Source organism: Camellia sinensis, chromosome 12 (assembly GCF_055761805.1).
Source record: "Camellia sinensis isolate YWXY chromosome 12, ASM5576180v1, whole genome shotgun sequence".
NCBI lineage: Eukaryota > Viridiplantae > Streptophyta > Magnoliopsida > Ericales > Theaceae > Camellia > Camellia sinensis.
Window position 1 is genome coordinate 43,385,892 of NC_138972.1, and position 15,307 is coordinate 43,401,198.

Below are 15,307 nucleotides of genomic sequence, written 5' to 3' on the forward strand. Positions count from 1 at the left end.
ATAGCTGACCTTCCCCAATCGTACCCAAGTTCCCGAGCCGAGGCAACTTTGGTGATGACGGACACGTGGCCTTTGGCACCGAGTCAGGGTTTCCTAAATTTCCCCAAAAATAAATATTTAGGTGGTGACTCTATATCTGGCAAAGCAGTCCATGTTTGGCACTTCTTTCAAAAAATCTGTTTTCTCAAAACGATTTGCCAGATTTGGACTCTTTGGTTCAGATTAAGAACCGTGACACAAATCGCGTCCGAACTGTAGTAGCGAGGGCCCTCCACGCGGGCGCGTCTACAGGGGCACAGTTGAGTCGAGCTTCCTGTCGTTTCCCCGTTGCCAATGCATTTGCCAGAAAGGGCACCATACTTGCCAAGAAGGGCACTCTTCTTGCCAGAAAAGGGCACAGCTGAAACTGTCAACAAAGGAGCTGAAAGCTCTCTTGTCCTCCAAGCGACGAGATATCAAGCCAAGTGCGAAGCATGAACTGGAATGGATCAAGGTATTCCACTCCCTCATCCGGACAGATCTAACCACGTCCAAACTCCCCGACGGAGCATCGACAGCCGATGTCAGCTGCAGATTCGCTACACGCTTAGTTGCAGCGCAGCCCCTCTGTGGGAGGAACTCACTAACTGCGCGCAAAAAATTAAGAATCTAGCTGAGTGCTAGGGGCAAGAGCCCATAACTTTTTGTTTATCCATCAACCACCCTGGGGAGGGATAAAAATGAGAGAATAAAGAATAGAGAGATGTACGATGAGAGAAAAGTGAGAAAAGGGTTTTGTGAGAAAAACTGAGCTTGAAGGTCGAGTGATGTGAGAATCACAAATGAGAAAGGGCGGGAAACAATACCCAGAGAAACAGGCTCCCTGTGCACGTTTGTATGACAGGTCTTTTGTTTTGTTTGTCTCAAATCTTGTTTTGAGTCGTTCCGAGCGTGTCTCGTTGTGTTTAGGTCATTTTACATTTGTTTTCCTTTTTCTTTTTTTTTTTTTAAGTCGTTTTGGCTGTGGTCAGTTGTAGGCTCAATACCCGGTCGAGAACTCATTCTCAATTTCAAAAATGAATCATTTTGTGCTCAGAGTGCTGTGTCGCTCTCCACATCTGTGCAAAACAAGATTTGTTCTTTCATAAAAATCGCAGGGTTCAACCCAGGTCATGCGAGAACAATAAAACCAGGACCTATTTGAAGCTATATGGGTTCCAGACTGCTGCAAAAGAAAAGAGGAAATGTCAAGCATCTGAGTTTGTTTCAACTTCAGTAAGTTCCGAGACTACATTCCATGTGTACCTCTTCAGGTCTTGCCAATGCTCTGAAGAACGAGTGTGTCTCTACCTCAAGCTCAAGATCAAGTCTGCTTCAAGCCAGAATGGCGATCAAAAGTGCTCTCTCTGAGTACCATTCCCTGCCAGAGGCATCGTGGCCATGTTTGCAATGAGTTCCTAGGAGACCAACTGCGATGGTGGAAACTAGAGTTCGAATGGCTGTTGCCTAGAATGCAAAGGCTCGGGATTTCCGAGACTAAAGTCTGGTTTAAATACCCAGAGGCGTGTCCTCAGCTTGAAATCTGTATGGAAGCCCCATAGGTTGAGATAGCGTGTATGCACCTCAATTCTGGATATCGAACCAACCTAGTCTGTCACCCTGTTGGAGAATAGAGAAAGTTGTGAATATGATCAGGAAGAAAGGCAACATCCAAAGTGTTCTACGTGAAGAATCCTTGTCAGTATTTCAGAGCCTTTGTACTGTGAGTTGAAGGTAAGCGTTCGAAGAGCACGAGGGGAGATCCCCGTCAGAGTAGAGCGGTTCATCGCCACTCACCCCATGAGGTGCTTTCTAAAGCGCCGCTATGCTTGTTTATTGTGTTCCTTAAACATCATGCATTGTATTGCATTATACTTATCAAGTTTCTTTCTCATTCATGCACGATATTGTATGTACGGTTCATTCAAAGAAGTTCCGTTTGAGATCCTTTATTTAGTGTATCAATCACACTTCATTCAGTTAGTGTATCAATCACACATCATTTCTTTAGTGTATCAATCACACCTCATTCGCCCTTAGTGTATCTATCACACTTTCTTGTGTTCATTTAGTGTATCTATCACACTCGTTCACTAAGTGCATCTATCACACTTCGTGTTCACATTTAGTATATCAATCATACTCTGTTCACATAGTGCATCTATCACACTTTGTGTTCATTTTCAGTATATCAATTATACTTTGTTCACTAAGTGCATCTATCACACTTCATGTTCACATTTAGTATATCAATCATACTTTGTTCACATAGTGCATCTATCACACTTTGTGTTCATTTTCAGTATATCAATCATACTTTGTTCACTAAATGCATCTATCACACTTCATGTTCACATTTAGTATATCAATCATACTCTGTTCACATAGTGCATCTATCACACTTTGTGTTCATTTTCAGTATATCAATCATACTTTGTTCACTAAGTGCATCTATCACACTTTGTGTTCATTTTCAGTGTATCCATCACACTCGTTCACTAAGTGCATCTATCACACTTCGTGTTCACATTTAGTATATCAATCATACTCTGTTCACATAGTGCATCTATCACACTTTGTGTTCATTTTCAGTATATCAATCATACTTTGTTCACTAAGTGCATCTATCACACTTTGTGTTCGCTTTTTAGTGTATCAACCACACTCTGTTCACTTAGTGCATCTATCACACTTTGTGTTCATTTTCAGTATATCTATCATACTCTGTTCACTAAGTGCATCTATCACACTTCGTGTTCACATTTAGTGTATCAATCACATTTCATTCATTTAGTATATCAATCATACTCTGTTCACCTTTTGTGTATCCATCACACTTGTTCACTAAGTGCATCTATCACACTTTGTGTTCACCTTTTGTGTATCCATCACACTTGTTCACTAAGTGCATCTATCACACTTTGTGTTCACCTTTTGTGTATCCATCACACTTGTTCACTAAGTGCATCTATCACACTTTGTGTTCACTTTTAGTGTATCAATCACACTTTGTTCACTTAGTGTATCTATCACACTTTGTGTTCACCTTCAGTGTATCAATCACACTCTGTTCACTTAGTGCATCTATCACACTTTGCGTATATCCATCATGCTTTGCTTCACATAATACATCTATCACACTTTGTATTCACTTTGTGTATCTATCATACTTTGCGTCACTTAGTGTATCAATCACACTTTATTCATATAGTGTATCCAACACACTCTCTTCACTTTTGTGTATCTATCACACATGCTCGCTAACATTGCATCATAACTGCATGAAATGTAGTTTGATTTGTCTTCCCGCTTAAAACTGTCGCATTTATTGTGAATATTTGCTTTGTTACAGCTTTATTTACATTATCCTTACTGCATGAAATGTAGTTAGATTTGTATATGCTTGCTACTTTGCAAAATCATGAGTTACGTCCGGCTTTGTGCATATCATTTTGCATCTTGCCCCCTGCCTGCGGGCATGCCTGCGGGCACATCTTTGTTATCTTGCCTATTTGTCTAAGTCTTCGGCCTTGTCAAAAATGGGTCGTCTCTGGGCTTTAACATTCACTCCCGTCACTTATGACTTCCGAGTTCTGTCAAAGAAGGGCAACTGTAGACACCCCATTTTTGACCGACCTTAAGACTCAGACGTCACTGATTGAGCGCTCGGTGATATTGCATATTGTGCTCGTTCAGAAGTTTCAGAGTCCTGGCTGCAAGCCGTGTTTCTGAACTTCCGGACTCTTTCGTGCCTTGCCTCGGTTTGCGAACCAGGCTCTGTTTTCTCTGTTTTCTCTTTCCAAAGGGAGGGAGAGGTCTCATAGACCATCTCTCAGTGGCCGTAGGCTACGTTTCGTGGTCGTAGGCTATTTTTCCCGTTTGGAGCCCGGTTTCTGGTTTTTCGGAGCCGACGACCATGTGCCTCGGTTCGGGACCACCTAACCACCTTCGTTTGCTCCGATTTTTGGTATACACCTTATTTACTCCATTTTGGGGGACACTGTGGCCTGAGAGACCAACTTCGTGGTCGAATGCCACCTCCGGTGCTTAACAGCCCATTTTCGGGGCCCCGGGCCGCGCGTTTCGGTCCCCGGACCTCCGTTTTGCATCCGTTTTGGTTCATTTTTGGTGGAGACCTTATTTTCATAGTTAGGAAGCTTGTAGGAGGGTGGGAGGCCAGCAATTGTTTGGAAAAGCCAGTTTTATTTCTTCATTGCTCTCCGACGCCCGTTTTCCCTCACTTGAAAGCCAATGTTGACCATCCCGTGGCCACTTTCTTGAACCCTAAACCCCATATTTGTGTTGTACACACCTGGGAGGCCACCAATATTTGGTGGCCGACCAGTAATTGTGCTTGAACCTTTTGAACCCCTCTAAAAAGTTGGCTTTTCTCTCTCCTGGTTCACATTTTCTGGGTTTTGACCACATAGTTGTGTTGTGCACACATGGAAGGCCACCTTTTTGAGGTGGCTGTAGACGCGCCCGTGGGCCTCACTATAGTTCGAACTCAGTTTGTGTCACGGTTCTTAATCTGAACAAAAGAGTCCAAATCCGGCAAATCGTTTTGAGAAACAGATTTTTGAAAAGAAGTGCCAAACATGGACTGCTTTGCCAGATATAGAGTTGCCACCTAAATATTTTAAAATGGGAGAATTTAGGAAACCCTGACTCGGTGCCAAAGGCCACGTGTCCGTCATCACCAAAGTTGCCTCGGCTCGAGAACTTGGGTACGATTGGGGAAGGTCAGCTATGAGCACCCCCTCTTGCCCGATCCGAAGATCGGCCTCTACTAACCGTGATATCCATTTTTGAAAATATTATGTGTTCTTATCCCGATTATTAACCTAGAATTACTATGTTATGCGCACAATAAACAAGTATAGACTAGATTGCCTAATTTGGGAATAAGCATTGCATATCCATTTGTTTTGAAAAATGTTTTGGAATTTGCTACTCGCAAATAGGCTAAAACACGGATTTCAATGAGCTATTCCAACTCAGACAATCCAACCTTCACCTACAGGCATTCAAACAGTTTATCACATAAGCATCTAGCCACATGGTAAGCATGCTATCATGATAGCATTCACACGCATGTGATATGCTAAAGCATGAAAATACTTACATCGTACTCCGTGCCAAAACAATATACTAGTTAGCCAACATGCATGGTCCTAGTTCATGCCAAATTGACTAATGCAGCACATACAGGATGCAATTAGAGTGGGCTCGGCTAACCTAAACATGGGATGTGAAATGCAATCAATTAATGCACGTATTTAATTTGGAATTGAAGTACAAATGCAGTTAGCATGATGTACCGAGCCTGGTGCATGCAAGACAAATATATGGATGCACGCATGCATAGCATAAGGTATGCTAATTTAAACATGTCCTATTACTAACCATCAAAGCAGGTAAGTAAAAGGGAGAAAGAAGTGGGGGTTGGAAGACATGCACACACTCACCTACACTTATTACAAATTCGCCCTCGCTCGGAGGGACCAAAAGAATAAAACAATTCGAATAATGAATTAACTATCCTAGCTAATTAATTATTACAAATTACCTAATTAATTAACAAATTAACTAATCATAAGAAAAGCAATAAAAGGGACCTCGGGAAGAGGGTTCGATGCGCGCGTGCTCGGGTCTTGCTCGGAAGTACACTGCCATGCATAGGCTGCCTCTGCTTTCCCTGCTATACTCCTCTGGAGACTGCCAAAGTCTCAGGATTGCTTCCTTGGACATTGGGAGACACCACTGGCTGAGTAGAATGGCCACCGGCATTAAGATGTGATCATCGGCTGTTGATGAAGCTATTGGCCCAGTAAGGATTGCCGGTCGGCACTAAACACTGCCGGTCGGCAGAAAGTTCCTGCAGAATCTGCAATTGACAGCAACAGAGGGCAAGGCAGAACATGGCAATGCAATTCAAGCAATGTATGCACCAATCACACCCCTTATCATGTTTATGACTCAAAAGGCCATGATCCTTGGTTCTTGGACCATCAATCGTGCATTTCAATACGTGATGGCCCAAAGAATCAAGTGTGCACTTTGATTTCAAATGTAATGCATGCAAACACATAAGGGCCCAATCTCTATCACCAAATCAAGGGACAAGGCATGCATGTTCGATGCCACCTAAGCATGTTAACTAACATGCAACATGGTATAAAAGGGAGCATGCAAACATGAAATGCACATTAGGTACACAACCTAAGAAACAAGGCAAACAAGCATGCCACAACTATGCAAACTACTTAGAGCATGCAAGATGCAATCTAACCATGCGACATGCTAGCAACTTGACCAAGGGAATGCATGCCAAATGCAAATGATTTCAAGCATGCAACACATGCAACCAAAGCATGCAAACATGAGATAATGTAATAGCACTTGAATGGCATGTAAGGGATGGACTTACACTAATTGGACAGCTCTAAGTTAGGTCCAAAACAGTGGCCAAAGTTTAAGAAGATGGGACCAAACACACATACACACATGCACATGTTAAGGCCTAAACACTTAAGCATCAAAGGGTATCTTTTAAGCACACTTAAAAGGGAATGATCATGGACATGGGGCATGCATTAAGCTCTGAAAAATCAAGCAAGAACATGGTGCCAAACCAAGCAAACAAGATAGGCTAAACATGCAACAAATGGCCCAAGCATTCAAGGCAAGCTAATGGAGTATTGAACTACACTTGATATGACCACACATGGCAAGACTTAAATGACCAAAAACAGAGCTTTAGCACATAAAACAAAGCCCAAAAGACCACTTAGATGGCATCTAAATGGCTTGAATTCAAAAGCATGCACAATGACCAAAACATGGAGCATACAACACAAGCTTTCAAAGCATTAAAGAGGTGTCCAAGGCAAGCATACAAGCATGTCAAAGGGACTGAAATGATGCTACAAATGGTGCCAAACCACTGAAATAAAGCAAGTAATGCATGCTACACATTCACACACTTAAGGCCAACAAACCAAAAATGCAAAGGGGGTATATAATGCATGTCATGGCCGACCAAAATGACTAAGGACAGACCTCAAACATGGCAAAATAAGCACAAAAGCTTCACAAAGCTAGGCCTAAAACATGCTAGAACCATGGTTTACAACCTAAGGCATGTTAAGGCCTAAACATGACATTACAAGGTAGGTATGCTAAGCATGCATGGTGTACCAAAACCAACTAAAAACAGAGGCATATTATGACATAATAAGCACAAAAATCAGCTAAGGCATGGTCAACAAGAGCCTAAGCTAGGTGCTCCCTCAAGAGGCCAAAAATGGTCCTTTTCAAGGACAACAAGGAGAGAGGGTGGCCCTCTCCTTCTTGGGACCTCAAGGCACCATCCTCACCTCTGAAATCCCTCAAGATTTCAGTGGTGAGAAGGCCCAAACACCAAGGTCTCGGAGCTCACTCAAAATGGCACAAAATGGAGCCTTACAAGGCTTAAGAGGGGTCAAACACCTCCAAACCACAAAACACTCTAAACAAACTATTTAGAGGGCCCAAAAACAAAACTTTTTTATATTATACACTAAGCTCAAAAATAGTTCTAAGATAGGCAAAAATAGTATACAAGAATGGGATAAAAAGGGGTAAGATTGTTACCCTTGTTGACCTTCTTCACAAATGGTGGACCAGCCCATTCCTTGAGCTCAAAACAACTCCAAAGCTTCAAGAACAAACCTCTGGCCCTTCAAGAACCAAAAAAAGGTGTAACACTATGTGTTTGTGTGCAATAGTAAGACACAAACACACTTATACACACACAAGAGAGAGATATAGAGATAGGATATGTATAAAACCCTAAACCTAGAACTCAAACCCTAAAATGACTGTCTAAAATGTCTAACCCTAAAGCCAAGAGAGGAGGGCTCCTCTTATAGAGCTTTTTGTCTTGTAAAGCTTACAAGACAAGCTTCTAAAGAGAGAGATCCCTCCATACACGTGTATGGAGGGGAGCCAAATGCAAGACAGCTATGTCAAAATATCTGCAAAAACAGATGCACAGTAGTCGGCCGGCCAAAGATGCAATTGACCAAAAAAAGATAGTCGACCGACCATGTATAGTGCCGGTCGGCCAAATATTTGGCCGGTGGCCACAAAACACAGCCGATGGCCTCAAGCCACGGTCGGTGATGGGTGGGGATGGTCTACAAGCCCTACCCTGCCTCTCAAAGGCAAAACACAAGTGTTTGGTGTCAAACCAAGCACAAAACAGTCGAGTTGAGAGGTCCTGCGACGAGGCGCGCTGCCAAGGCTTCTAGGAACTCAAGACGAACACAAACATGGATAATCACCAAGTGTTCCAATGGTGACGTTCAAGTCTTGAGGACGGTCAAAAATGGGGTGTCTACAGTGGCCGACCAGCAATTGTCATTGACCCTTTTGACCCTTGGTCGGCCGGCCATGGGGAGTGGCCGGCCGCCCCCCTGAACCTTCTGAACCTGGCCGGCCATGACCCTCTCACCTGGTTCCTTACAGCTGCACCCTCTGTTTCCCCCTAGATCCTGTATCCGATGGGGGGTCTTTTGAGGGGGAAATTTGAATTTGATTTTTCCTCCTTTTTCTCGACTCCTCTCCTCTATAAAACCAGCCCCTCAACTCCTTGTTTGAGGGTTACAAAATTGGTTTTGAGCCTTTGCCTACAACTCTCACTCTCTCTCTACTTCAACCCTCTAAACCCTAAAAGCCTTGCACCATTTACACTACAACACATAACACAAGACCTCCACACTCCATTCCAGAAACTTGAGGCTATTTTTCAGAGGATAGGAGCACCATTTCTTGGTCCAAAAGCTGCTGTGTTGCTGCTCTACAAGGGTGAGTCTTCTTCCTCCCTTTTCTAACCTTTTCTTGGTTCATTTACAAGTCATACTTGAAAGCTTTTTTGGGCTCTGACCCAAACTGTAAATAGTCATGTTTTGAGCCCCTCTTCAACATTGTTGAAGGGCTCTCCTCTATTTGAGGTCTCATACTATCACTTGCCTCTTTATCTCTCTTTTAGGCCAATTTTTGCATAGTATTTTAGGCTTATTTGTGAGTTGTTTTGGACTTGATCATAAATTGTAAAATAACTTGTTTTGAGCCCCTCTTAAACATTGTTGAGGGCTCTCCTCTGTTTGAGGTCTCCTACTATCACTTGCCTCTTTATCTCTCTTTTAGGCCAATTTTTGCATAGTATTTTAGGCTTATTTTTGAGTTGTTTTGGACTTGATCTTAAACTGTAAAATAACTTTTTTTGATCCCCTATTCAACATTGTTGAAGGGCTCTCCTCTGTTTGAGGTCTCTTACTATCACTTGCCTCTTTATCTCTCTTTTAGGCCAATTTTTGCATAGTATTTTAGGTTTATTTGTGAGCTATTTTGGACTTTTCCATAAACTGTGAAATATCTTGTTTTGAGCCCTTCTTCAACTTTGTTGAAGGGCTCTCCTCTGTTTGGAAACATAAGCTTCCACTTGTCTCTTTACCCCTCTTTTAGGCCTTTTCTTGTATGATAGTTTGGCCTTATTTGTGATTATTTTCGTGGCTTGATGTAAACTGTAAAGTGCCTTTTTTTGAGCCCCTATTCAACTTTGTTGAAGGGATCTTTGCCATTTGGGGCCAGCTTCTGTCCCTTTGTGTTTAATCTCTCTTTTAGGGCCATTTTTGCATGATAGATTAGCCCTATTTGTGTTCATTTTTTAGACTTGTTATAAACTAGAAATATGCATGTTTTTGGACTTTCTTGCATTTGTATTCATGCTTCATGATCAAATAATGCATGATTTGTATAGCTGTAAGTCATTCCGTGTGCCTAGTTTCGAGTTTCGGGGTTCATTCCATGCATCGGGTGCCATGTTTTCATGTTTCGGGACTGCTTTGTATCATATTTCAGTGCTGAAATTACATGCTTATGTGCCACATTTCATGCCTTTCCATGCCTTGTTAGAGTTGCATACTATGCCTTAGGCTTGGTCATCGATTTGCGTGCATGCGTGCACGTATTTTGAGAGTCTCATTTTTCATCTAATGGCTACTGATGTGAGTGTGGCAGAGGTCCACTCATGTTGCTGTAAGTCCATTATGCATTGTGTATGCCATTTCGATTCATAGCATTGCGTATGTTAGGTTGTATGTTAGAGCATTGTGTATGCCTTGCTACATCGTGCATTGTGTATGCCATCTCATAGCATTGTGCATGCTAGGTTGTATATTAATTGCATTCATGCATGTCATGCATATTGCATTGTGCTTGGGATAGGAGTTAGCCCGAGCACGGGAAACGAGGGACGTTTCGTACTTCGAGTAACGGAACGTGTCTCAATTCGCAGTCACCGACACTCCGGATTATCCATGATGGAGTTTAGGTCTTATTGTGTTTATATGTGCATTCATTTCATATTGAGTCATGCAATTCGACTCCTCGACCATCATGCATCGATATGCGTGATTGATGGCACAAGGATTGAGGACTACACTCCCCGAAGAGTAGTCATGCATACATATGTGAAAATACTTTGCCATGCTCCTTTGTTGCTCTCTGTTGCAGTAAAACAGAAATCGGTAGCCTTCCGGAGCTTGGCATGCATTCCAAGAACAATTGCAAACAGAGGCAAACCGGGGCATCACAAGGGATTTTCCGACAAAGGCAACCGGAGCATGCATCATTCATCATCCGGAGCAGATTTGAGGCAGTCCCTGGCTTGCATGCCAATTTATTGCTTTCCTAATTTAATTTGTTAATTAATTAGGGTTTTGTACATATTTGGACTGTAATTATTCATTTGGGACTGTATATTATTTATTCGGACCCTCTGCGCGAGGGCAATGTTGTAATAAGTGTGCGTGTGTGTGATATATGTCTTCCAACCCCACGTCTTTCTCCCTTTTATTTACCCGCTTATGATGGTTAGATTAGGGCATGTTTCAATTAGCATACAGTATGATAGCATGTTTGCATTTATTTCATCTGTCTTGCATGCACCGGGCTCGGCGCATCATACTAACTGTATTGTATTTTCAATTCCAAGTTGAATACATGTTAGCTGTAGCATTTCATATGTCATGTTTAGAATAGCCGAGCCTGCTATAGTTGCACTTTTGCATGTGTTGCATTAGGCATTTCTGTATAATTAGGATCATGCATGGATTTCTAATTAGCTTCTGTTTTGGCTTGGAGTACTCGGTAAGTTTTATGCTTTAGCATCCTTGCATGCGTGTGAGTGACTGCCATGATAGCATGCTTACCATGAGGCTAATTGCTTATGTGATATATCTGCCTGAATGCCTGTGGGTGAAGGTCGGATTATTTGGATTGGAACAATTCGTTGACTGTGAGTTTTAAGCCCACTAGATAGTGGCAAAATCATTTTAAGCCCACCCGAGGGTGGCAAATCCACGTTTTAGCCTACTTACGGGTAGCACCATCAAACTACTTTAAAAAATAAACATGAAATGTTTTGTTTCAATTCAGACGATCCGGTCTATACTTGTATGTTGTGCGCATCACATAGTAAATCTAGGCTAATAACCGGAATAAGAACACATAATATTTTCAAAAATAGATATCATGGTTAGTAGAGGCCGATCTTTGATCGGGCGAGCGGGGGTGCTCACGAAGTGACCTTCCCCAATCGTACCCAAGTTTCCGAGCCGAGGCAACTTTGGTGATGATGGATACGTGGCCTTAGGCAAACGAGTCAGGGTTTCCTAAATTTCCCCAAAATAAAACATTTAGGTGGCGACTCTGTATCTGGCAAAGCAGTCCATGTCTGGCACTTCTTTCAAAATCTGTTTTCTCAAAACGATTTGCCGGATTTGGACTCTTTGGTTCAGATTTAGAACCATGAAAATTTGAGAGTCCTGAACTGTAGTGAACCCCAATATGAACAGAACCGGGGGGGGGGACTCATTCCTCCCGGGGCGTTCGGGGACGTCTACAGTTTCTATACAGACATCAAATGATAATAAACATAGGCATAATCTTATTCATTTCCTTCAATTCATTTGATTCAAATGTACATTTAGTTTTTATATTCAGTTGCATTACCACACACTTACATATGCAGATGGAATGCCCCTACCTCTTATTTGGACATCCTAAGCTCATACAGACCTGTGTGTGCAGTAGAACACGTGCTCTGATACCACTCTGTCACAACCCAAACCCGCCACTGTAGGTTTAGCACCGTAACTGGCCAGTAATCCGTGGATTACCAAAGGCCTCTGAGCAGATTAGCAAATAATAAGGGGCTACGGAAGCAAGAATACAAAATAGACAAGGTCCAATGAGTTGTGATAACGTACATAGGACAGAACATTTCAAAACTTATTTATATATACATAAACATGCCAGTCCAGATACACAATATTTACAAGGTATTTACAGAATGTACTTCCCAAGACCTGACTTTACAGAGCATACACAAAGACTAGCATGAATACAAAAACAGTCATGGCATTAGGCTTCGTTTGGAACCTCCTCGGGAGGCACAACAGTTGGCTGACAAAAACAGAACAGAAGGCCATCAACTCTGGCCCTGGTCATGTGCCGGCTCACCTACATACATAATATAAACTGTGAGCGAAAGCCCAGTGAATAATAATAGGGTAAAGGGTTTCAATGAATGAGTTCGTACAGATTCAGAAATCATAATTCAGATTTGTATCAAATTCATCATTTGTCCAGATCATATACAGACAGAAATCATAAGTCATGATTAAGTTTACGTGATACATCCATTAGCATTAACAGAACAGAACAGAACAGAACAAAATGTATACATGTGAGGTTACGAATAACCAGTTCTATAAAGGAACCTCCAGATCCGGGCAACAGAACAGAACAGAAGCTGAGCCCCCGTGACAGGGCCTCTGGTACGGGTAACAGAGTGCAGACAGAAATAAGTTTCATAAAGGAACCTTCGATACCGGGTAACAGCTAACAGATATCACATGATGCTAAGGATGTCACGAATACATATCAGAAATTGAACAATCATTCATTGTACAGAACATATCATTTCGGAAAACAGATCTTGTTTTATCACACAGAAAGTAGATACAGTTTGAACATAACTTTACTAAATTATTACTCACAGTTGACCTTGAAACAGACAGACGGAGCAGATTGATTACACGATACGTGGCACGTGACCTACATAACACATAACTGACACACACTTGAAACACACATTCTAATTGCAAAAAACTTACGTCGCTAGTTCTTTGTGTGTTTCTAACCTTAAATCCTCACTATAGAGTCTTAAACATGGCCTAGGAATGCCTAGGATGGAATGAGGATGCAAAGATGCCTTGGAAAACATTTTTCAAAACTTGCTGAAAACATGGGTCTCGCTCGAGCGTGGCTTCCTTCGCTCGAGCGAGCTTGTCAAAACAGAGGGGTCGCTCGAGCGTAGACTCCTTCGCTCGAGCGGTCTATAAAAATGAAAAAGTACTGGTTGTTGAAATTTTACGCTCGATGCCCGCTCAATACTCGCTCGAGCGTGAGACACAACTCTTCGCTCGAGCGTAGGTCTCATCGCTCGAGCGTGCGTCTGCGTGCACCAAAAACCTGAGAGCTTACAATTTACACTCGAGCCACCATTTCTTAGCTCGAGCGAAGCTCTGAACAAACGATGGCCGCTCAAGCGTGGAATCCTTCGCTCGAGCGAGGAAGCCAAATTCTGGAATTTCCAGATTTGCCTCCCAAGCTCAAACCAAGCATTCAACACCTCAAATCTCAACCTTTTGGGCCCATTTTCTGGAAAAACACTTGTAAACTCATAGTATAAGATGTTTCAAAGATCAATTTGTAAAATCAAAGTCCAAGGGTGAGTCAATTAAACACAATTTCAAATAAAACTTCAAGAACAAAACTTAAATGTAACATGCATGAATTCTCATGACTTCTAATGCTCCAAAACATGATCCAAAGCAAGATTAACCTCAAGAATAGGATGAATTCATGGATTATAACAAAAATATGGACATGCATGTGAGGATTCTATGAGAACAACCTCACAATTCAAGAATGTAGACATGCATGCATGATTTAAGCCTCAATTCAACATTTTCAACCAATTCTTGACTTTAAACTCTAATCTTCCATGCACCATGCAAGAATTAATCTTAAATTCACAATTGAAAGGGGAATCTCCTACCTTAAACCTTGAATTCCAAGTCTAAGAGCTCAAATTTGCAAAGCGTCTTCAATTCTCCTAAGTTCCAAGCCAAATCTTGATGAACTCTATTTTCTCCTAACTCTCTCTCACTCTCTAGTCGGTTTTGGCTTAGGAAGAAGGTTGAAAATGGTGTATGAATCAATTCTAAACAATGTATGAGAAAGTGGCCCACTCAAGGGCAATGACGTAATTAACTTGCATTCACTTAATCGATGTTTAATCTAGCATTATTTAATCTAATTTAATCATACCAACCAAATTTTAATTAAACATACCATAAAATCACATATATTCTAATTAACACAAAACACTAATCAGTTTCGGAATTGGCCGTTGATAAGGCCTTCCATTTGCAGTTTAAAACATAAAACATGAACAGATCATTTTATGGTAAACAGATAAAAACACAAAGATAATGCAATGCATATGCAATTTAATTCCGGATTCCTTCTAAATTACTGTTAGGCATAAATAATCATGGTTTAGCATTAATCGGAGGTCGAGGTTATTACAGTTGCATGTGATGCTCAAATTCCCATCCGCTTTGCTCGATGGCAAAGAATTGCCATACTACCTCTACGCGGTATATGAAGATGCCTGCCTTGTAACACCACAACTGTCGTCCTATGATATGCACATGTACCTCCACATACGTCGTCATGTCACCAAAGTCAATCGCCTGAGTATCAATTAGGTTTTGAGAGGGGAGGGACTCTTGTTTGAATGTGATCACTTAAGAAGGCATTTCGTTATCGAGCCATAAACTCTGAAGGTAAAGGTGCCACTAAATAACGAGGATATCCCTGACTCGGGGCCATACCCACTACCCGTGTAGGTCCTAAAAACCTATCTAAGGTACTCATAGCGTCAACCCTCCACCACTCTGTGTCTACTTCTGTGGGGACGGCCCTTAAGTATACTAGTCGGCCCATAAGTCGGTTGAGGTTTGGGTCTTCCTGCCTAACTATTGCTTTTGAATCACCTATTTCCTGTGGTAAGTTTGGAACGTAATTGTTATTTTCAAAAATTCCTTCAACGTCTGGGAGATCAGGCTCATACCAAAAAGAGTCACCGAAGTTAAGTTCTGACATTGCC